Source organism: Myotis nattereri, assembly GCF_964212035.1.
Source record: "Myotis nattereri genome assembly, chromosome: 1".
NCBI lineage: Eukaryota > Metazoa > Chordata > Mammalia > Chiroptera > Vespertilionidae > Myotis > Myotis nattereri.
The window spans coordinates 195,358,936-195,382,811 of NC_138075.1; positions in this window are offsets into that span (position 1 = coordinate 195,358,936).

A 23,876-nucleotide genomic window follows, 5' to 3' on the forward strand; every position below is an offset into this window, starting at 1 on the left:
GCCCATACCTAAATAAAGTGAATAAAATTTTATTGTTTTGAAAGATATTTTGTACTCCTCAGGAACCATCTTAACTTCATTTATTCTGTAAAACCCATATATTAATTCAACTTAGAGTTTTGCATCACTGGTCTAATCTTTAACCCTCTCTTATATATTTTGATTACTGTTAATAGTATTATCTGTCTTGAATATTCAATTACATGTTAGGACATGTCTCCTCAACTAGGTTATTCAGTGACAGCAAATTTCATGTCATATATAGTGCCTAGAATGATGAAGATAGAAAGTGCTCTGCCCTAACCGGTTTGGCTCGGTGGATAGAGCGTCGGCCTGCAGACTGACGGGTCCTGGGTTCGATTCCGGTCAAGGGCATGTACCTGGGTTGTGGGCTCATCCCTAGTGGGGGTTGTAGAGGAGGCAGCTGATCGGTGTTTTTCTCTTATCATGTTTCTAACTCTCTATACCTCTCCATTCCTCTCTGTAAAAAATCAATAAAATATATTTTTAAGCCAAAGCCGGTTTGGCTCAGCGGATAGAGCGTCGGCCTGCGGACTGAAAGGTCCCAGGTTCGATTCCGGTCAGGGGCATGTACCTGGGTTGCAGGCACTTCCCCTGTGGGGTATGTGCAGGAGGCAGCTGATCGATGTTTCTCTCTCATCGATGTTTCTAACTCTCTATCTCTCTCCCTTCCTCTCTGTAAAAAATCAATAAAATATATTTTAAAAAAATATATATTTTTAAAAAGTGCTCTAACTAGTTGATTAATAATATGATTCACTGAGACGTTGACTAAAATTACTTAAATGGAAAAAAAAATTAGTTTACCTAAAGTCCAAGAACTATTAGGAAAACCACGTTCTTATAAATATGTTTCTTTTTCACTTTTTACTTATTACAAAATTTAATAAGTAATTTAATTTTTCTGGGTAAATCAAGTGGCAGTGTTTTTTGTGGGTTTTGTTTTGTTTTTGTTTTTTTTTTCTTCAATAGCATCTAGCTGAAGTGAATAAAAGTTTTAATTCTAGAGAAAGAAATGGGAAATTTGAACTTTGTATAAATACCAGCAAAAAAATGAAAACAAGTTTTTGTTGTAAGCTGTATCTTTGAATCATCTCATTATATTTCTCCCTATAGGCAGAAATCCCCAGGTGTTTGCTTAAACAAATATGAAATGAAAGGAAAGGAAAATTCAATTATTTCCACTCAGCAACTGAAATTAGCATGATGGAAATGTTTAGGAACAGGTATAATTAGAAACAACAGATGTGTTTTTATATATTGAGTTTTCATGTTGTAATCATAGAAATAATCACAATGTGTAAGAAAGTCATATCATTTTTAGATCATTAAAGTTTTATATATTTACCCATTGATGTTGATGTGAAAACAGCAATAAAATATAGGCATTTTAGCAAATGGGACTTTTCCTCCAAGGGAAGTTATTTTTAAAATACAACTATTTCTTATAAATTGTTTTGCTTCCCATCAGACTATATTCTTCTATGAATATTCTCACCATAATATGTAGCAAAAAGTCTTACAGATGTTACTGTTATTGGAGAAGAACATGGATGGTCCTTCTTTGTTGCTAGTGGGAGAGAGGTTCTTGGGGAACCACTGAATAAACCCAGGGGAGGATGAGATGTGGCAGGATGCTTCATCTGTGTGGAATTCCATCCCTGGGTTTGCAAAGTCCCAATTCTCTTAATCCCATCCTCAAAGATCGGCAGCTAGGAATTCAGTTGAGCTCAGAAGCAAAGCCAGTGTCCAAGTTGCCATTCCAGGGTGAGTTGGGTCCTGTACAGCATCAGGCAGATTGCAGTTCATTAGTCCATTGTGTAGAGTCCACATAGCCCTGACCCATGTGAGAGGAGCCAAGAGAGCACACCCCCACAACAAGAGAGCTAGGAGCCAAGACAACAAGAGTGCGAAAGAGTGATATCCTTCGTTTAGGAGATTAAATATCTCAAATCTTTCTGTGTTTGCAGTGGCAATGCCTACTCGGGCCTATGACCTGTTCCAGGTGTGACTGAAGACCAGTAACTTCTTTATATCACCCAGAATTTACTGGGCATGCGTGTACTCTCCATCCTGCTCAGTGATCAGTGGGGAATAGACCACTGGCATCCTGGGAAGTGTTAAACTGCAGCTTCCTGACAAACCTGCACAAATGGCATACCTATAATATCTGCCCTTCCTTTTGTTCCTTTCCTATTACTAATGACTGGGTTAGTTACGACGATGTATCACTATATAGTACAATGTTGTGTTGCCTTGTAGCCAGATAGGTGGGTATGGTGTTTGGGAAGTGTCACTACAATTCCGTTTTGTTAAACTTCATAATAAATTATCTCAAATATTTTATAAAAATGGTAGCTGACCAATAAGGGGGGGGGTCCTAGCCATTAATAATAGGGTTGCTAACAATTATGCAGATTGTATGTGCATATGATTAAGTATTTCATAGTAAATAATCCAAGTAAATTTAAGATAAAAGAAAACATAATAGAATACATAAGAATTAATGATCACCATATCTAAAATGTTTGAAGTTTATGGCACAATATCTATGCATGTTTTTATCAACATGTTCCCACCTGAGATACCACATCTTTGTTGTTACATATATTTATATCTCAAATGGCTTCTCCCTAAAGATAGATCTTTCTTTCTCTTTAGGAAATGAGTAACAGCTTATACTGTAGCAAAATAAATTGTCAACAAAATCAAACAACACTTTTCAGTGATGATAATGACAATGAAAACTAAATGTTATTTCCTCCGAGCAGTGCAACAAAATACTAATTTTACCTTGATGACTTATAAAATGCTTAAGAAAATCCTTAGCACACTAATGCTTTGTGAGTATATTTCCTACCAAGTTGATTAATAGGTGCTAGATAATAAGATTTCTTCAGTGCTGCTAGGATATAGAACAGAACAGAATATACTGTTAGCAAGATGACTTCTTGTTGAACTATATTCAGAAATTTATACCTTGCCCACACTCTTCTTTTAATTGCATGGTCTATTAAACTCAACACTCTGTAAATAAAAAGTATGTTTGCTCAGCTTCTATTGGAAGTCTATAATGTTTATTTACTCATAAGTCCCTGTATCCAAAAACACAATATAAGAAATATTAATTTTAAGTTTCAGGACTAAATTTTCAATGTTATATAAACTTTTTCTTTTAAAATAGTTTTGTACTTTCCGAAAAGTTGAATATAACACACACAAAAATTTCCATATTCCCCACACCCAGTTTTCCTCCTGTCAACATCTTACATTAGTATGGTACATTGGTTATAACTAATGAACCAATACTGATATATTATTGTTAGCAAAAGCCCATATGTTTTTCACATTTCCATAGTCTGTACCTAATTCTTTTTCTGTTTTAGGATCTCAGGCAGGATATCACATTACATTTTGTCATCATATCTCCTTAGAATCCTCTGGACTGTGACAGCTACTCAGACATGTCTTGTTTTTGATGATTTTGTCAATTTTAAGCAGTATTATTGTTCAGGCATTTGTAGAATGCCTCTAATTGGGATTTTTTATTTTTGTTTTTCTAATTAGACCTAGCATTATGGGCTTGTGGGAGGAAGACCTCAGAGGTCAAACGTCATCCTCATTATATCATATTAAATATACATCCTATCCATATGACTTATCACTGTTAATTTTCAAACTTGACCAACTGGGCTGAGGCAGAATTTGTCAGATTTTGCCACTGGAAAGTCACTCTTTTACCTTCTTTGCCAGACTGTAGTCTTTGGTAGGTGGTCCTTATGTACAGTTCCACCCTTAGCACTGCCTCCAAGGGAGGATTGTCTACTGAATTATTTGGTTTCTTCTGTTTGAAGATTTGTTTATTCTTTCCTATTTACTAATTAATTTGATCATGTATTCATATTACCATGAGCTTGTGGATATTTATATTATAGTTTGGGTTATGATCCAATATTTCTTATTTTGCTCAAATTATTCCATATTTGGCAACTGAAAGCTTTTTCATTTGGTGCCTGTGTCCCTTTGACATGCCTTCATCATGGTTTTTTATTTTTCATTTTAATTTTTTAGCACCACCTTCATGTCAGGCATTATGAGATGCTCCGGGCTCATCTTGTGTATTCCCTACCACAATATTTAAGTTAGCCATTTCTCTAAGGACCCCTGGTTCCTTTCATTGGAGAATGGTATTAGAAACCAAGCTCTTCATTAGTGTTAGGGTGTCATTGCTTTTAGATGCTCTCAGCTTACTGAGCAAGGAAACATATTTGCATATATTAACCAATATATGTACACACAACTATAAATATTTCACTACTTAACCATCTATCTATACCAGGGGTCGGCAAACTGTGGCTCGCGAGCCACATGTGGCTCTTTGGCCCCTTGAGTGTGGCTCTTCCACAAAATACCAAGTGCGGGTGCGTACGTACAGTGCAATTGAATCTTTGTGGCCCATGCGCAAAAGTCGGTATTTTGTGGAAGAGCCACACCCAAGAGGCCCAAGAGCTGCATGTGGCTCATGAGCCTCAGTTTGCCAACCACTGATCTATACTAATAAAAGCTTAGGTGGCCCTCACGCCCTTGCGTGACACCCTCATGTCATCACAAGATGGCTGCCTCCACGTTGTCACAAGATGGCCACCACAAACTAGGCACCACAAGATAGCTGGCAGGGGAGGTCAATTGGGGGCAATTGGGTCTGCAGGGAAGAGCATTGGGGGTGACCGGGTCAGCCGGGGAGGGCAGTTGGGGGTGATCAGACCAGCAGGAGAGGGCAGCTGGGGTTGATCAGGCCGGCAAGGGAGTAGTTAGGCATCAATCAGGCCAGCAGGAGAGTGGTTAGGGGGCAATTAGGCTGGAAGTCAGAAGCAGTTAGGGGCAATCAGGCAGGCAGGCAGGCAAGTGGTTAGGAGCCAGCAGTCCCAGATTGGAGAGGGTGCAGGCGGGGCTGAGGGACACACCCCCCTCCAGTGCATGAATTTCGTGCACCGGGCCTCTATTCTATATATATAAAAGCCAAGTGACCAGACTGCCAGAATGACTGGAATGACCAGTTGCGATGACGTGCACTGTGGTGGCCAACCGGCCTGATCGGGGCCCCAATAGGGCCCCCCCCCCGACCTCCCATGGCCCTTCCCCCAGTCAGCTCTGCCCCCGATTGCCCGCCCCCCACCCCGATTGGGGGCCGGGCTGGCCAGCCAACCTCCCAAGTCCCCTCCCACCCATCGGCCTGGCCCCAATCAGCCTTCATCAGGGAGAGCTGACTGGACCCCACCATGCACAAATTCGTGCACCAGGTCTCTATTATTTATATAAAGGTAAACATGGGTTCATATTGCTGTCTCAAGCTGAGCTTTTTATGCCATGGGTCATTCTAGCCTCCTCTCCATAACATCTCACTTTAATGGTGAGAAATCTGGATCCTTCCATCTGCTATTCATTTACTTAATTATTTAATACCAGGATATGTATATAGTGATTTCAGAATTGTAAATCTGTAATTCCATGTGATATAACTTTAGCAACTACAGAACAGTGTTATGTATACTTCCCTTTGCTTTTAGTTTTATAGATTCTACTCATTCCCAAAGTTACATAGGTCAGCAGTTTCCTATAACCAATCCCAATGAAACATTGTTTCTTATATTTGTAATACAGTGGGAATTCTATCATAAGACCTATGCCCTCCTAATTTTTTAAAATTTACATACAATAGGATTTACTCTGAACTGTCAAGTTCCATAAATACATAGGTACATGAATAGTTCTGTATAGCCACAGTTATACTATCATATAAAATAGTTTCGCTGCCCTAAAATTCCACTGTGTAGCATCTCTTTAACCTTTCCCCTACTCTAAATGCCTTCAATTATTGATCAGTTTACCCTCTTTGTAATTTTGTCCTTTTTAGGATATCATATAAATAGAATCATATAGTTTGAAGCAATTTCATACTGGTTCCTTTCACTTAAAAAATATGCATTTAAAATTCATCCATGTTTTTGCATGGCTTGTTAGCTCATTTCCTTTTTAACATTGGATAGTATTCTACTGTATGCCTGCCTCACAATGTATTTGTACATTCTTCTATTGAATGACATCTTGGTTGTTTTCAGTTTCGGGTGATTACAAATAAGGATGTGAAACTCATTTGCATTCCAGTTTTTTTCTGGACATAGTGTCAAATAAGTTGGGTAAATAACTAGTGGTGCAACTGTTAGATTATCTAATTGGACTGTTTAGCTCCTTTAAAAATTGCCAATTTTTCAAAGTGCCAGTGCTATTGTGCCTTCCCACCAGTAATGAATGAGAGTTCCTATTGCTCTACCTCTTCATTAGAAATTGGAATTACAATTTTATTGGATTTTAGTCATTCTACTGAAAGATGACACAGAAACAGGAGCTATCATTGACAAGGTTAGTAAGAGTTGTACTGAGTTTCCATATACAGTACTACTTAATCTCATGATTTTGCCACTTTAGATCAGGTGTATTAGGAACTTGGATTGGGAAATGGCTTGGGTATTAACATACTAAACTCCATTCTTAAAAGTGTTGTGGGTAATTATTTACATAAAGGAAATTGCCACTGCCATTTTCTTCTGTACTATCATTAGTCATTTGTCATGTTCCTATAACCCCTCTGTGTCCCTCAGGCCTCCTTCATTTATCTCCCTAGAATCCCTGATTGCAATTCCCAAAAACCCCTTTTCATCTTTTTCAGATCAGTCTGGTGTTTCTCGTAGACCTGCCATTGAGCTCCCAAGCCAAACTCAAGAGGATCATTTCCACAACAGAACAAGTCTATTAACCAAGAGTCTTGCCCTGGGAATTCTCTCCTAGAAACTCTGTGATCAACCTCTAATATAATTATTTGTTTTGTTGCTCATCCTACTACACACAGAATCACACCCTAACTCCAATCCTACTCACCCAACTACACGATAGTGTTGGCCCATCCTGGACCTTCCCAGTCTAGAGTGAAAGGAATTTATTCTTGAGTGGGAGTGGCTGTTCAAAGACTGAAACAGCCCCTTTGGGAAAGAAAAAAGAACTGGTTGGTCCAGAAAATCTGGGAATAAAATTTAGAATTGGCCAAATTTACAAACAATAACTGCCCATGCTTATTAACTAAACATTAGAGCTTCTCCAAGGAGTGCCCATGTGACTTCGAATCTTTAGGAGAGAAGTGTACTTTGTGAAGCAGCTAGATTAAGAAACAGTCACAAATTTTTGCATAATGAGCCCCCACGATGTCTTTGGTTCAGAAAATCTGTTGTCACAGTTCTGCCCACTCTTATTCCCCTGGAGATTTCTGTGAATGAGTTTTCAGACCTTCTTTACTGGGAATCCTATGGTAACACAGTTCTTTAAAATGTCAGTTTGAGTGATTTAAAATGCCTAAGCCTCAAGGCCAGCATGAAGCAGCTTTTAACTTGATGGTGTCCTACACAGTTTGAGTAATTAACAGAATATACACTTTGTGGCTAGATTTGTCTACTATGTTTTTTAAAACCATCAAAAATTCCAGATATTTGATAAATAGTATTCAGTTAAATTTACATGCTAATGTGATTCTTTCCCACTTTAATTTGCATTTTGATAAACATTTTACCTAGGTTTCCCCCTCCTAATTAGCATCCCCATCTTTTTTCTCTCCCTTGATCCAGTTTTGAATGTATAAATACTTCCTACTTGCAGGATATATGGTTATCCATGCCCATAATAACTGGAAGAAAAATCATAGAGCAGTCTATTTTCAACAATAATTCTTATTTAGTAGTAAAGTGACATGCTTATAAATGAGAAAATTTCAAACATGGCAAATTTATAGAAACTATGTTTTCCTTTTGTTAATCATTCACTTCTCTCATCCTGTCATCACTAAAATTTTTCATTTTTAGAACCTTATTATCAAGGTCAATTTCTAACAATTCCTTTATTCTCTGACTATGAAAACACAAACCATTTGAGAAAGAAGCTCTGATTAAAAATGAAACAGTCATATTAGTTAAACAGGTGATATTCTTTTCAAGGCTTATGATTTATTATTAGTAGTAGAAATTGTGTTTTATCTTATTATTGATAGATTTTACTGGGCTTAGAAAGAGAAAGCAAGAGTTTGTTAGTTATGATGCAGAAGAAATATTTATTTTTAACCAGAATTAATGACTTCTAAATTTCTCTAAATGTCAGTATGTATTCTAAACCCTAGACTAAATTAAAGCTATTGTAAAATTTTGCAGAAATTTAGCCCTTCAGGGTGACTTATTTTCCATCTCTCTGGTCACCCTTCATTCTCAACTGGAAAATATTTTCTATTGACTTATAGTTTATTTAATATATATCTAATTAAAGAATCTCAGTTTTCTTTAAATGCTTGAGAAATGTAAATTCTATTCATTTCATTCTCATGTTGTGTAAGAAAACTTTGGTTTGTAAAGAGCCTTAAACTTTTTCACACTCTGGAAGTAAAACATGCTTATTGATAACTTTATAGGTATACATTGAGGTCAAGATAGCGCGTAAGCCTGATCATGTCTCAATCCGAAACTTACTGGGTAGACCACTTTAAGTCCTATCACACCCTTCTATTCCAATTAGAGCCTTCTCTCATTTTGCTTCCTTTGATTGAAATGCTCTCCTTTCTTACCAGCCTTTACTGGGCTAAGTCCTACTCATTTCAGTTACTAGGCATAAAACAATCACCTCCCTAAGAAGTCCAAATCCCAACCCTGGGAGCAGATTGCATGGCAAATAAACACTAAAGCTATAGTAGAAAATAATATTGATAATCAATTAGACTTGGTAAAGAAAGAGTTTCCTGCTTCATCCAGATAGATTTAGTGTAATCCAAGACCTTAACAGTAGAAGAAAGAGGACCAGGGATAGAAACATTAGACCAGTGTGACAACCATAATCGCTGCCTATAAATATGAGGAAAAAAGCCATGAACCCATGAATGTGGGCAATTTCTAGAAGGTGGAAAAGGCAAAGGAAACAATCCTCCCCCACCCCTGAGGAGAAATGCATCCCTAGAAATCATTTTTTTTATTTTTTTATAACATACTAGAGGCCTGGTGCATGAAATTTATGCACTGGAGGATGGGTGCCTCAGCCCAGCCTGCACCCTTTCCCAATCTGGGACCCCTCAGGGGATGTTCAACTGCCAGTTTAGGCCCAATCCCCTAAACCAGCAGTCGGACATCCCTCTCACAATCTAGGACCGCTGTCTCCTAACTCCTTGCCTGCCTGCCTGCCTGGTTGTCCCTAACCACTCTACATGCCTGCCTGATCACCCCTAACTATTCACCGGCCTCCCTGATCACCCCAAACTGCTCACATGCCTTCCTGATCTCCCCTAACTGCTCGCCTGCCTGCCTGATCACCCCCAACTGCCTCTGTCTCGGCCCTTGCCACTGTGGTTTCATCTGGAAGGATGTCTGGAATGACATCTGGAGGTCGTTCGGCTATATGGTCTAATTAGCATATTATGCTTTTATTATTATAGATATTTTATATCTGTGGGGTGTCTTTTGATGTTATATTTTATTATTTTTTTTTAAAAAAATGCAATTACTTTTCACATATAATATTATTTTCCATTAGTTTCAGGTATACAATACAGTGGTTAGGTATTCATATACTTTATAAAGTGTTTCTCCTGATATTTCTACTAACCAACTGGCACCATACATAGTTATTACAGTATGATTGATGAAATCTCAATTTTAGCTTAATGAGAACTAGTTTGGACTTCTGATCTCAGAACTTTGAGATAATAAATTTATATTGTCTTGAGCTACTAACGTTGAGGCAATAGTAATCTAATATCATACTTTTATAATCTTAAATGGAAGTATTGCAGAACATCCATTAATGAGTTCTCATTTATAGTTTTCTTAATTTTAAGTAAGTAAATATTATTTAGTTAATATTTTCCACCTAGTTGAGAATGTAAGCTTGGTGAAGACAAAGATGAACAACTAAGCCTACTAAAAGTCTCAATGCTTAACATTGGACCTGACTCAATAAGTGTTTGATGAATATACAAAATAGATTTTTAAATAAGATATTGACTATGGTTTTCTCTTTGGTCACCAACAAGAACCAATCTGGAAAAAAAATGAGTATATATTTCTTTATTTAAAATTTTAAAAAAGGGATCCCAGGAGAGTAAACATATTTTGCCCAGGGAGTGTCCATTAATTCTAGGGTTTTCTTCCTGGCTTCCTTATAAGTTTTTCTTTTGTCTTTTGAATGCAGAGTCTTCTCTTTCCATCAGAATCCTATCCTATGTAAATTTACTTAAATTAGGACATTATTTCTACTATTTATAAATATTCTTAAAAGCAGGTGGGACATTAATCTAATAGAACTGGAATCTGATGAATGGAATGGAATGGATGGAATAGAAATAATGAATAGAATAGAATAGAATAGAATAGAATAGAATAGAATAGAATAGAATAAAGTGTAGAAAAGAAAGAGACATGGTCTTTGCACTGAGGAAGGACCATGGAGGACACAGCAAGAAGGCTGCCTGTAAGCCAGGAATAGGTCTCACCAGAACCAACCCTAATGGCAACTCAATGTAAACTTTCACCCAACAGAACTGTCAGGAAACATTTAAGCCAGTCAAAAAGTATTAACTATATTATACTTAGTATGTAATTAGAATGTTCATTTAATAAGTATGTGGTCAATATAATAAATTTAAAACCAATAATTTCTTATTTTATATTATTTTTCATAGCAACATTGGTTTCAACATAGTTCCATGCTCAAAGATTGAAACTTAAGTAAAACTTAAGTAATATAAAATAAGAAAGAGCCCTGGCTGGTGTGGCTCAGTTGATTGAAAGGTCACTGGTTTGATTCTTAGTCATGGCACATACCCAGGTTGCAGGTTCAATCCCCCACTGGTGTGCACAGGAGGCAACCAATCAATGTTTTTCTCTCTCTCACTTCTCCCTTCTTCTCTCTATAAAATTAAAAAAAAATCAATAAACATATTTTTTTAAAAAGAAAGAAAATTTGACTTTTTTCTTTGCATTTAAAAACAAAAGGAAATTAGCTGTCTGGGAATGATCGGAAACACTGATGCTGTCAAATTACAGAAGGCTAACTAGGAAGTATCCAAGCATTTTAAAAAAGACATTATCAAATGTCATAAATAATGGTTCCACGAAGCCCTGTCACAGTTCAGGCTGCCAACAAACTGGCATCTCTACATGAAGAATTGTCTCAGACTTTCTGAGCGTAACAAAAATCCTAGGAAATATGAGTAAATATCAAGAGAAGTGGCTGCTTTGTTGGCAGATTTACTGGGACCTCAACCAAATCAATTCAGCAAAAGAGGCTTAAAATTACTTGTAGCAAGTAATCCTTGCATCTGTTTTATAGGAAGCTATATTCTGTTATTTTTGCTTACTGAACATATTTTTAAATCTGCGGATTTCAGTAAACTGTGTTGTTTTCAAATAGAGTTTTCATTTGTGTATTATTAACCTCTACATTTTAGTGACCATTAGCTAAGGTCAGCTTTCTAAAACCTATAAAGATTATATTTTTTTATTGTCTTAAGTTTTACATATGTCTTCTTTTTCCCCAATTGACCACCCCCATCCCCATCAACCATTCCCACCCCGGGCAAGCACCAGTGTTTGTGTCCATTGGTTATGCTAATATACATGCATATAAGTCCTTTGGTTGCTCTCTAACCCACCCCACCCACCCCCCCGCCATCTCCCCTACCATTTGTCTCTGGATCTATTTTTGTTCATCAAATTATGTTGATCATTATATTCCACATATGAGTGAGATCATGTGATATTTATCTTTCTCCAACTGGCTTACTTCACTTAGCATAATGCTCTCCAGTTCCATCCATGCTGTTGCAAATGGTGGAAGTTCCTTTATTTTTTTCATAGCAGTGTAGTATAAAGATTAATTTTTTAATGTGAGAAAAGGGTCCAGAAATATTCATTGTACAATTCATAGCCTTTTAGTCTATGTGAAATCTTAATTAGCCAAATAAAAACATGTATTCTCACACAAAAATAAGATATATTATTATATTTGCTTAATAAGGCCATATAAACATATTTCATTGTAATAATATAGGTTCATTAATTCAATAAATATGTTTGAGCATTTATTATGTATCATGTCTTCTACTGGAATCCTAGTAGAGCTTATACTGATAATAGAGGGATATGCAAATTGTCCAGGACGCCATCACAGTAACATTAATGACTAAACAGTAGGCTGTGTGGGGCAACCAAATGACTGAACAACAGGCCATGTGGGGCAACCAGGCCGGCAGGGTGGTTAGTGAGGTACGACCAAATGACTGAACAACAAACAGGCTGTGTGGGGCAACCAGGCCAGCGGGGGGGGGGGGGGCAGTTGGAGGTGACCAGGCCAGTGAGGGAGGCAGTTGGAGGTGACCAGGCCAGCAGTGGGGGTGGTGGGAGGCGACCAGGCAAGCAGGGGGGGGGGGCAGTGAGGGGTGATCTGGCCGGCTGGTGGGGGCAGTTAGGGGCAACTAGGCCGGCAGATGGGGTGGTTTGGGTGTGACCAGGCCGGCACAGGGGCAGTAAGAGGCAACCAGGCCAGGGGGGGGGTCAGTTAGGGGCGACCAGGCTGGTGGTGGGGGGCTGTTGGGGACGCCCAGGCCAGCGGGGGGGGGCAGTTAGGGGCAATCAGGCTGGCAGGCAGAGGCAGTTAGGGGTGATTGACTGGTGGGGGGAGGGAATTAGAGGCAATCAGGTAGGCAGGCAGGTGAGCAGTTAGGAGCCAGTGTTCCCGGATTGTGAGAGGGATGTCTGACATCCCTCGGGGGGTCCCGGATTGGAGAGGGTGCAGGCTGTGCTTAAGGGATTCCCCCACCCCTTGCATGAATTTCATGCACTGGGCCTCTAGTAAACAAATAAATCTCTATGATATAATGTAGTAGAAATTTGATAAATGAATATAGATGCATATAGTTAATTAAAACACAGAAAATAGCCCTATCAGCATGGCTCAGTGGTTGAGCATTGACCTATGAACAAGGAAGACTTGGTTCAATTCCAGGTAAGGACATATACCCAGGTTGTGGGCTGGATCCCAGTGTGAGGTGTGCAGAAGACAGCAGATCAAGAATTCTCTAACATCATTGATGTTTCTGTCGCTCCCTCTCCTGTCCTCTGTGAAATCAATATATATATATAATGTTTTTTAAAAAGTATTTATCTAAAAAAATAAAAGAAAAGAGAAATAATTCACTAAGAAGGAAAGCATCTTAAAGAAGGGAAATGGAGCTAAGCCTTAAAATAAAATGTGGGGAAAGGCTCTCTGCGTTCGGTTTAAATATTCCAAAGAGAATTCTTCATTTACTTGTAATGTATGTTACTAAGCAAATATACGATCCAGCCTCTCTTAATTGCAACTGTAGCCAGACATCCATACACTCCACATTCCCCCAAAGCTTCCACCATGCCCTAGCACCCTCAGGATGAGGAGCAAGCAGCCCATTGCTTGCCCGTTGACCCAGCACTCCACTGACTGCAGGCTCCCTGGCCTCCTGTCTTAGTGGCCTCAGGTTGGCAGTGCTGCCCATGCCCACAGCGCCCTCCCCCCAACCTGCAACTCATACCTACTTACCCTGGGCCCTTCTAATAAACTGGTATTGACAAGATCCCAACTGTGAGAAAAACTATATAAACATACATTAATATGTTTATATATTTCATATATAATTTTACATATGTATAAAGTGAGTAAAATTTACATTTTTAAGTAAGAAGTTTGTCTACTAAATGCACATGAATTATAAAAAGATTAATTTGTTAAAATTCTAATAGTCGTTAGAATATATAAGCTAAATTTGTAAGAGACCATCGCTCCTGCCATGAATAACACAAACAAGCCAAATAAAGCACAAAATCTTTAGTTTGTTTTTGGTGCTGTTATTATTTTTGATGGTAGTGGTGGTTGGTAGTATTTTGTGTTTGTTCACTTTTGTTTTCTATGTTTTGTTTTCTTACTAGGAAAACTAAATTAACTTGTGAAAGGCAGCCTTTGAGATGGTCACCAATAACCCCTTGGTTATTAGTCTTTTCTGAGTGCAAAGCAGTGGCCCTTTGAAGGCTGTGCGTGACTTAAGGAAACTAATGAAAATCACCTTAGTGCCCTAGCCAGTTTGGCTCAGTGGCTAGAGCATCGGCCTATGGACTGAAACGTCCTGGGTTCAATTCCAGTCAAGGGCACAATCTGGGTTGCCAGCTTGATCCCCAGTGCATGATGCAGCTGATCAATGATTGATCTCTCATCATTGAAATCTCTATCTCTCTCCCCTTCTGCCTTCCTCTCTGATATCAATAAAAATATATATACATTTTTTTAAAAAATCACCTTAGTCTCTCCAGATCATCACTGAGTACACCACAACAGCACTCCAAGACTCCAGACAGGGTAGAAAGACAGAGGAAAATTTTACAATGCCATGAAATCTAGGAAAAGGCAGAAGAAAAATCAAACAAATGATCACAGAGTAATTATCCACTGGGAAAAAAAATGGCTGGCAGCCAAGCTGTAAAGCAGAGATCACTCGCAGTTGAGAAAACTGTAGGCAGTTTTGTAAAATACAAAGTGATTACAAGTCTGTCCAGTGCTCAGAGTCCAAGTAGTGCTAACAGAAAGTCTAGATTTTGAAGGTAATAATGAATCATTGAAGGTAATAGTGAATGTAGTCTAACTAAATTTGTAGTCAAACCCATGAACAACTCAACTATCTATACTAATAAAAGCCTAGGTGGCCCTCGTGCCCTCACATCATCACAAGATGGCCACCATAAGATGGCCGGCAGGGGAGGGCAGTTGGGGGAGAGATCAGGCCAGCAGGGGAGGGCAGTTAGGGGCAACCAGGCTGGCAGGGTAGGGCAGTTGGGGGAGATCAGGTCAGCAGGGGAGCAGTTAGGCATCAATCAGGCTGACAGGGGAGTTGTTAGGGGGTGATCATGCTGGCAGGCAGGCAAGTGGTTAGGAGCCAGCAGTCCCAGATTGTGAGAAGGATGTCTGACTGTCGGCAGTCGGACATCCCCCAAAGGGTCCCTGATTGGAGAGGGTGCAGGCTGGGCTGAGGGACACCCCTCCAGTGCACGAATTTCATGCACCAGGCCTCTAGTCTATATACATAAAAGGCTAAGTATCTGTCCTTCCCTTTGACTGGTAGCTATGATGTGCACTTACCACCAGGGGACAGACGCTCAATGCAGGAGCTGCCATGACACACACTAGCCATTTAAAATTAAACAGCACCACTACCTGACGCTGACAAACCAACACTCGGCTTCCCCCGAGTGGGACACAGGCCCCGACACCACCCTGGAGTGACACCCCAACAAATTGTAACCAATGCTGCCAAGACCCCATGGCACAAAATGCGGCCCACAACCCAGCCCAGCCCAGCCCAGCCCAGCCCAAAAACAGTAGAGTGGACATCTGGGTAATGATGCCATGTAGCAACACCCAGCTTCCTCTCCCTAGCAACTAGCCTCCTTAGAGTTTCTTCAGCCCAGGAACCCAACTTGATTTATAGCCAGGTGGAAACATTTTACAGTCAACCAAATGTTTGTGAAGTATTTCCCCATGTCTCATCTCATTTGATCCTCACAGAAGTTCTGGAGTAGGTAGATAGGTGACTCAGTAGAATCCTATTTTCTTTTCATTAGCAAGACAAAGGAGATTTAGAAAGTTTAAAAACTTGACCCAACTGAAAAGAAGTAAGAAATGGTGGAACTTGAAAATGACTTCAGGTTTTCTCACTGCACAAAATATAGTTGAACACTGCTACAGTGAAATATTTTACCATTTGTTCTCCCTGTGTGATCTACAATAAGTATCTGCTTTGTGTAGATATTTACTGCTGTATTGCTGACAATTATCTGAAAGAGAAGTTGGGGTGCTTCACTGGGCTGGAAAAAGTTTAGCTAAATCAGAAAGCAGGTCTAATTAAGCAAATTTATATAAATATATAAAAGGCTAAGTTGACTCACAGATGTGTGATACATATAAAGCACTCACTGGCACCAATCGCACACATATGTTTTGATCTCTCATTGTTGATTGTGAATTTGGTTGACACTTCTATTATAGAGAAAGGGTGAATAGCTATATTAAAACATTTCTTCTAGCTCTAACCGGTTTGGCTCAGTGGATAGAGCATTGGCCTGTGGACTGAAGGGTCCCAGGTTCGATTCCAGTCAAGGGCATGTACCTTTGTTGTGGGCGCATCCCCAGTGGGAGGAGTGCAGGAAGCAGTTGATCAATGTTTCTCTCTCATCGTTGTTTCTAACTATCTCTCTCTCTTCCTCTCTGTGAAAAAAAAAAAAAAAAAAAAAAATATATATATATATATATATATATATATATATATATATATTCCTTCTAATTAATTTCCTATCAATGTGCATGAATCTGTGTACTGGACACTAGTAGAATATAACTCAATCACACACACACACACACACACACACACACACACATACACACACACTAATGGCTTTGCTGAATGTAGGGTTTGTGCTTTTCTGGAGGTAAATATTACTTACTTTAGTCTCTATCTATTTTTATACACAATGATTGTCATACAATGAAAAATTATGAGACTTGTCAAAGAGAATATATATATATAGGACCAACAGGGAAAAGAAAAAAAAATAGTCCAGAGAAGCAAGCCCACAGGTGGCTAATATAGGGAAATTAGAGGAAGAGATTATTTTTTTCTAATAAATATGTTAAAAAATCTAATGGAAAGACTGAACCACACATATAAAAGGTTGATAAGTTTTCATCAGAAAATGGGAAGTAAAAAAAAAAATAAAAAATGCTAAAAATAAAAAAAAATATGTAGTATTAGTCTGAAAAGAGACTTGATACAGTGATTTAAAAAAATGAGTGAAAGTGAAACAGGACAAAAGGATTTCTTCAAATTGAACACAAAGAAGAAAAATGCATACCAAATTAAAGCAACACATCTGGGATCTGTGGGATAATATCAAATGGCCTAGTGTACATAAAATTGGATTCCATGAAAAAAAGTAGAAGTATAATAAAGCACAGGAATTATATGAAAGAATAATGACAGATTTTTTTTAATTAATAAAAGGTTTTGATCCTAAAAACCCAAGAAATTCAGTGAAAATCAAGGAGAAATACAAAGAAAATCACAACAAGGCCATTAAGTCAAACTGCTGAAAAGCCTAAGATGTAGAGTAAATCTCAAAAGCCCTCAGAAGAATATGCACATTTTGTAAAAAACTCCACTAGGAATTATGACTGACTTCTCAGTTGAAACAACTGAGTTCAGAAGATAATCGATGATACACTTAAAGGACTTTCAGAAAGATTCGGTTGTCAAAATATCACTTCTTTATAATTAGACTAGAGGCCCAGTGCATGAATTCGTGCACGGGTGGTGTCCAGCTGGCCTGGTCCCAATTGGGGCAGTTGGGGCATGGCCAGCCATAAAGGGGCCATGGGAGGTTGGCTGGCCAGCCCCACCCCCATTTGGTGTGGGGAAGGGGCAATCAGGGATGGCTCTGGCTGGGGGGAAGGGCCGTGAGCCGATCAGTGTGGTGGGGGCCGGGCATGGGGAGGGGCTGCCGAAGGTTGGCCAACCAGCCTCACCCCCTATTGTGGTGCGGGAGGCAATCAGGTGTGGGGCCAGCCAGAGGGAGGGGCTGCGGGCTGATCGGGGGCAGGGACACCCAGAGGGAAGGGCCGCAGGAGGGTTGCCCAGCTGCCCTGCACTCAATTGGTATGGGAGAGGCCAATCAGGGGTGGGGCCAGCTGGGGGGAGGGGTCACGGGAGGTTGGCTGACTGGCCCCACCCCCCCATAGGGCCATTTGGCTGGCCACAGTGGGCATCATAGTGACAGGTAGTTCCCATCATTCCAGTGTTCAGATTGCTGGCTTTTTATACATATAGATTGTTAATTCACAGCTGTATTTTCTAAGAATTTTTGGTTAAACTAGCATTATTGCAGGAAAAAAAGTAGCTTTTTTGAGTTATGTTTAGTTTTGGGTTATTTAATTCTATGTAGGTAAAGATTCTTTCAAAAATATTGTTATTCAGTTATTCCTCAGATATTTTATACCAGAATTAAAAACAGAGTATCAACTAATCATCTCAAAGTTTCTCTTAATAAAACTTCAAAATCCAGAAAAAATTGAGGATGTTATACTCCATTTAGATATAGTATAAAAATTGTAAATAGTAAGAAAAATTAAAAAAGAAATATTTTATATAAAAATTAAGAACACAAATTTTTTTTCTTTATCCACAGAAAGCTGAGAAATTATGATCCATTTACAATAATGTCATTTAAAAGTTCACTATTAAATATTAAATAACTACAATAATAATGAGTTCTTATAATAAAATTTTATATTAATCCCTGAATCCTACCAATTTTTCATTAATGACAATACTTAGTTTTGACCTAGAATCTAGCATTTAGGCAAGTTATGGATTCAGTAACCCTCTAAAATAAGTAGCAAACATGTTTCACAAAAACTCAGCCTTTTTTTCTGGAAAATGGGTTAGAGAAGAGTGGCCCTACTTGCTTCTCTGGAGCCACTAGAAGTAAGCAGCACCTGTCTTGGGCTTCTTGGGAGCTGTCCCTTTTCTTCCTCTTTCCCTAAACTAAGACTGCCCTACAGGTTACCTTAAGTGATCCTGTACCTTAAGTGATCTTGATTTCTTCCATCTTATAAATCCCTGGAAGGTGCTATTTGCTGGCAATTGGAAAATAAACACACCATTAGGCTTTTAACCACTATTTTTCTAGTGTCATTTTCACAGACTGCATTTTAAAGAGTCCTTGCAAAAACAATGCATGTGCCTAATTATCAGTAACAAATGCCGTACATCTAGCAAATTGAAAATACAATAATTTCTGAGACTTTTAAATGCTAATGATTAACTAAAATTCCAGAAACGAATTCCTTATTGCTCTTTCTATAAAGTGTATAGAATTCTACTACAGAATACCAAACAGTGGAAAAAGCAATGCCAGCTTTGCTCAAGGTAGAAATGCTAGCTTATTTGTAGGAACATTATCAAATCAATTAATCTACTAATGGCATCTGCCAGTTCCTTTTTAGGAAGGTCTCAGTAGCAATAAAGTTAAAGTACAGTCATTAATTTTATCTTTGTTCCAGGTATTGAAGGAAGAAAAATACTAAAAATGTTTTCAAATTTGTCTTTAACATTAATCAGATTGTGATCAGATGCTCAGAAACAGATTATGCCATCAAATAAGAAATCTGTTCTGAAGCCTTTCTCATTAAGTTAAATTGTTTTTATCTAATTTTTTTTAATTGCTGAAAGTTGAATTATCTTCAAACATTTACTCTTTGTTTCAAAACAAAATAAGATAAATCCATGCTGCTATATTATATATCACACTTTTTCTGATTTATTTTCCTGCACCAGTTTATCTCCAGCACTGTAAATAGTCCCATACTGTCCTTAGGAAAATGTAACAAAGCAGAGGATGTTTGAAATCTTTGCCTTAGGAATGAATAGGGAAGGTGGGAGTGGGTGGGTGGGCAGAGATTAACCAAAGAATTGATTTGCATATATGCATAACCCATGGACACAGACAATATTGTGGTGAAGGCCTGGGGGTGGGACAGGGGTAAGGTGGAGGGGGTCAATGGGGAAAAAAAGGGACTTCTGTAATACTTTCAACAATAAAGATACATTTTAAAAAAAAAAGAATAACCAAACATTCAGATGTATTTACTTAAGGTATAATGAATTTGGCCCTATGCTAATTAGAAAATGTAAAAAAAAATTAAGAAATAACTAGCATATTATATTTCCTTAGGAAAAACTGGTATTCTTTCTGATGTGCCCGAGCTTATATTAAAGCCATTAGAAAAATAACGCATTTTTTTTAGAGTTGTGTGGGAAAATACAGGTTACCTGTGCAAAAAAGAAACCTAAAGGATAGTCCATAATGGACCAATAAAAAAAGGTAATTTTAAATAGTCCAATAACAAGGGAAGAAAAAGAATAAAACTAATTAGTGATAAGAAAAATTAAGATTGCTTGAAAAATGTTTGCTTTATGATGTTTGAATTATATTCAAATGTCTCCTTTTTAATACAGAAAGACATCAAAGGAGCAGCATTTTTTTTTTTAAAGAAAGGGAATTAGCTATGTTTTTAAAGTCATCTTTCTATCCATCCTTAATGAAATTGCTTCTAGCAACATTGAAGCAAAATTAAGAATAAACGTGAACACATCTCAATTAAAAAATAACTGGCATATAGAACCTTTCAAAATACTAACAGTAGTATAAGCTTATATAAAATGTACAAGCTGTGCTTCATGTTGAAAGATGGAAAAGCAATCTTATTTCAGTTCTCTTGTTGATTATGTAGGTGGCACTACTATCAAAAAATTAAAATTTCACATTTTAGATGGTTGTAAAATCTGAGTTTCAATGGGCATCTTGTCTAAAATATGTTTTTAATGTTCATAGGATCATATGTAAAATCACTGGGTCAGTTTCATCTGTTTTATCTTTTTTAAATTTTATTTTATTGTTTAAAGTATTAAAAATAGTAGTACATATCTCTCCTTTTTTTCCCCATTGGCCTTCCCCTGGCCTCCCCTACTCCCGCCCCCGCCCCCCCGCACATACCTTCACCCCCCCCCCACAAGTGTCTTGTGTCCATTGGTCATACTTATATTCATGCATATAAGTCTTTCGACTGATCTCTTACCCCGCCCCCCAACACTCACCAGCCTTCTGGCTGTAATTTGACAGTTTTATCTTTAGTGATTTAGTTTCTTTTCCTAGAGTTTGGTTGTTTTATATTTGGGCTTTCTGCCTTTTAGCCATACATTGCCTGTGCTATTTGGACTTTTAGAAAATACCACTGATTCAAATGCTATCCCAGATGAAGTTAAAATTTATTAAATTGGTACCACTGAAATACTTGAAATAAAAAAAAATAAATTATAAAATAGCCTGATCTTCTTACTGTAATATTCTGGATGATCATGCTTGGGAGGTTTTAAATGTCATGGATTGAGGTATTTCAAATTATTTGAAATGCTTCAGATGAGAGGTAAAATAGCTGTGCAGCCCTCACATTCCCATGGTAATTTGTGAAAGAAAACTCAGCTCTGCTCTTTCTGTTAAAGCCCGCTTAATTCATTGAATTAAAGAGCTATGTCCAATCTACAGCAGCTAAGGTGTCAGAAAACATGAAATCTTAGATCACTATCTTAAGGGATGATTTTAAGAGGAAAAAGTTGATAAAATACTATTTGTGTAATTTAATCTCCCATAACCATTCAGCAAGGGCATGCAAAAATGTCAAGAATGGGGATTTCATTGTTTATTGTCTGCCGCAACCCCAGTGAAGACCATAAACCAAAATGATAAAACACCTTTCCTAAGAAATCCAAAATGTTTCTCTAGCCCCAGAAATTGCTTAAGGCATTTTATTTGTCAAAACCCTAACCCTCACATTAAAATGTATGTTACTCAGATAGCAATGGTCTTTTTCAAAATTCAGAAACTTGATCATATCCTATAAACTGTTGTATACCACTTTCTATCATTTCATAAGCTTATATCCCCTCTACATCAAATCTCAGGGTGTTTTTAGGAATGTGTTTTAATTTATTTATCCATACAGACAGCATGCATTAAGAACCAACTACACCTCAAGCATTGTGCTAGATTCTGGGGATGATGAAAAGGACTAACAAAATATTGTCCATGATTCTGAGAACTCAGTCACTGAGTAGAGAGACAGATGTGCAAACAATACTGGTCCTACTGTATATAAAATCAAATATTGAAACACATGTGGATACAAAGTAGGGAGACATGCAACATGCCTTGTGAATACCAAGCAAAGAGTGACAAATTCCGTGAGATGTAGCAATGGAATCCTCAGAGTTGGAAGCAATATTTGAGCTAGATTTTGAGAGATAAATAGAATTTTTTAAATCAGAAAAGGAATGCCTATCATAGGAAGCTGGATCCATATACAATGACATAAAATAACACTGAGCTTTGCTGGTTTGTAAAAAAAAAAAAAAAAAAAAGCATCAGTGGTGATAAAGTAGAGGTTGTATTTGAAGGAGATTATTGAGAACTAATACTGAAAAAGTAGGTGGGTCATATAAGAACACACACACACACACACACACACACACACACACACGTCAGAGATCCGTTCCTATGGTGCGATGTAATGCGATTTTCACCGTAAGTCGGAACCCACCTACATAAGCACCTACATCGTTCACATGGAGCACACACACAGCAGTAATGAAGTGAAACAGCAAAAAAAAAAAAAATAAAAGAAAGATAACAATTCCTGACCTTTACTTGTGGTAAATAAATAATAAAAAACACAAAGCACATATGTACATACGTCGAAGTGATGGAACTTCGATTAAAATAAATACTGTAAATGGGAGATGGCAACATAACCACGAAATGCTACGCCGAGTCAGATGTAACCTGAAGACTGCCTGTAAAAAAATCAAGTTAAGGGTTTTGCTATTTATTTGGTTAATGGTGACGGAATGAAGGTTCTAAATAGAAAAGTTGTATGATAAAAATCTGTGTTTTTAGAATGAGCATAGAGAGAAAACTAACATGGAAAGAGATTGTTTGCAGAGAGTAGATAAAAGGTGACCCCAGACAGTATAGAAGACTCTAAATGTTAATGCAGTAAGGACAGAGAAAAAAATATGGAGTCAAATGTTTCTTGGGAAACTGATGGAGTATAACACTGGAAACAAAGAAGAAATATGCAGGAACAGGAGCGGTTTAGGAACTGAATGGGGAGGAAGGAGAGTGAGATGAATTTTGGATACCTTAAGCTTTACTTGTCTTACGGAGATATAAAAGCTCCTCAGTGAACCAGAGGTCAGCAAACATTTTCTGTAAAGAGCCAGACAGTAAGTATTTTTGGTTTGGTGGAGCACATATATCTGTGTCATTTCATCTGTCTTGAAAGCAGTCATTGAGGATAAGTATATGAATGGAAGTATATGAATGGAAGTGACTGTGTTCCACTAAAGCGCAGGCCATTGTTGGCCAAACTACTGTAAAATGTTGAAGATATCTGAATTCTGCAAAAATGTCCTTGTCTTAGGTTGGGCTCTCTGGGAACAGATTGTAGAAAGGGGTGCATCCTTGGGATTTATTGAAGAATGCACTTTAAAATGACAAATGTATAGAGGGAAGGCATGCAGGCTTGAACAGAAGGACAATTTGAACTTCTGGTATCCTGGTAACTGGTTTAACAGGTTCTCCAGGGGGTAAAACTTAGTATTTGATTTGTAGCATCTGCCAATTTTGGTGGTATATTTAATCTTTTCAAGTTACCGTCATAAATTAACTGAATGTGGAATTGGAAATGACACACAAAACTGGTTCTCAGAAGCTAGTGGAGCTGGCTTCATCACACCACTGAATTCAACTACGATGCCTTGCAACAGAGGCCTCAGCTGATTCCACATAGCATTCTGGAGCTCAGACGCTCTCCAGCTGTACCAGATTAAAGCAGGAAGGCTCGGTCTTTGTATCTCCATAGTCACTGAGTGTGAGCTGCCCTTGGAGATGACAAAACAGCTTCCTTTAGTTAGGAACAATTCCTGGAGAGGAGTTAGCTGTGCAGCTCAGGGACGGGGTGCCTCAACCATGAAGGTGATCTAGGATGAGCACCACAGTTCCTATAGACTACCCGGTGGGAGACTGAGTATGTTTGTATGAAATTATGTTCAAATTTTTCACGATATTTAGCTGCCAAAATAGTAG